Raw genomic sequence first — 1,350 nt, 5'->3', positions numbered from 1 at the left:
AGGGGAAGAGGAAGAAAAAAACAGAAAAGAATGAATAAATAAAAATCGGAAAGGGAAAAGAACAGCAAAGTTCCCAGGGATCCCACTGGTGCAGCTATGAGGTCTGGGGAAGTTGTTCTCAGGTGTTGCAGTACAGCCTGGCTAGAAGGCATAGAGGTATACAATGCCAGGTATTCAGGGAACAGAAAGAGAAGGAAGATAGAGAGAGACGAGAAACTGAGTAACAAAGAAAGACAAAAAGGGAAAAAGAGGGAAAAGAAAACAAAACAAATTTAAAATTTAAAAAAAAAAAAGAACAAGAAAACCCCCCAAAACATCAGAAAAAAGAAAAAAAAACAACAAAAAAAAGAAATGCTCTCAGGATCCCTCTGCACGTCTGTGCAAGCCGAGGGGGTAGGTTCCAAGCCACGCAGCACCGCCTGGCCAGAACGGGCTCCCAACTCAAGAAAAGGAAAAGAAAACAAACAAACAATTCAAAACAAACAAATGAACAAAAGCCCCGGGATCCCACCAGCACAGCAGCCCAGATCAGGAAGCAGCTCCACACTTGAACAGAGCTCCGTTACCCCTCAGGAAGAAGCAAAGATGTCACACGGAGCCAGGTATTTGAGCAAAAGGAGGGGGAGGTGGTGAGAGGTAAGGAAGAAATCAAAAGAAGTGGAAAAAAAGCAAAACTAGCAGCCAACAAATGGCACTCATAGAGCCAGCTAGTGTGGGCTGGTGGAATCAAAGCAGCTGGTGCTTCCCGGACAAGAGACTGTGTCCTCGGGAAGCAGAGGAGGCCGAGTGCGGGTGAAGAAGGGTAGGGGGTGGGAAAGCCTATATCACAAATTACCCGAGCTCCGCAGCCCCTCAGGAAGAAGCAAAGATGGAGCATGGAACCAGGTATTTGAGTGAAAGGAGCGGGAGGTGGTGAGAGGTAAGGAAGAAATCAAAAGAAGCGGAAAAAAGCAACACCAGCAGCCAACAAATGGCACTTAGAGAGCAGGCCCATTCGGGTGGATGGAATCCAAGCAGCCGGTGCTTCCCCGACAAGAGATTGTGGCCGTGGGAAGCAGAGGAGGCTGAGTAGGGGTGAAGAAGTGTGGGGGGTGGCAAAGCAAATACTGCAAATTACCGGTTGTTTTGGCTCCCTCTGGAAGCTCTGTGAAGCTGCTTTCTCGTACCCCCTGTTTGCTGGTCTCCGATAGGAGTCCAAGATGGTGGATCCGCGCTGTGTTAGCTGATAGGGGACCTCTGCATGAATCTCTCCTCGCTCTCCATTCTCTGTCAGTTTTCTCACTCCATTTGGTGCTTGGCTGAGTTCTTTATCTCTTCATTTGATGTTTTAGGGTTTCAGGATTGTTGTTT

This window comes from Trichechus manatus, unplaced genomic scaffold (assembly GCF_000243295.1).
Source record: "Trichechus manatus latirostris isolate Lorelei unplaced genomic scaffold, TriManLat1.0 scaffold00020, whole genome shotgun sequence".
Classification (NCBI taxonomy): Eukaryota; Metazoa; Chordata; class Mammalia; order Sirenia; family Trichechidae; genus Trichechus; species Trichechus manatus.
This window is presented reverse-complemented; position numbering follows the sequence as displayed.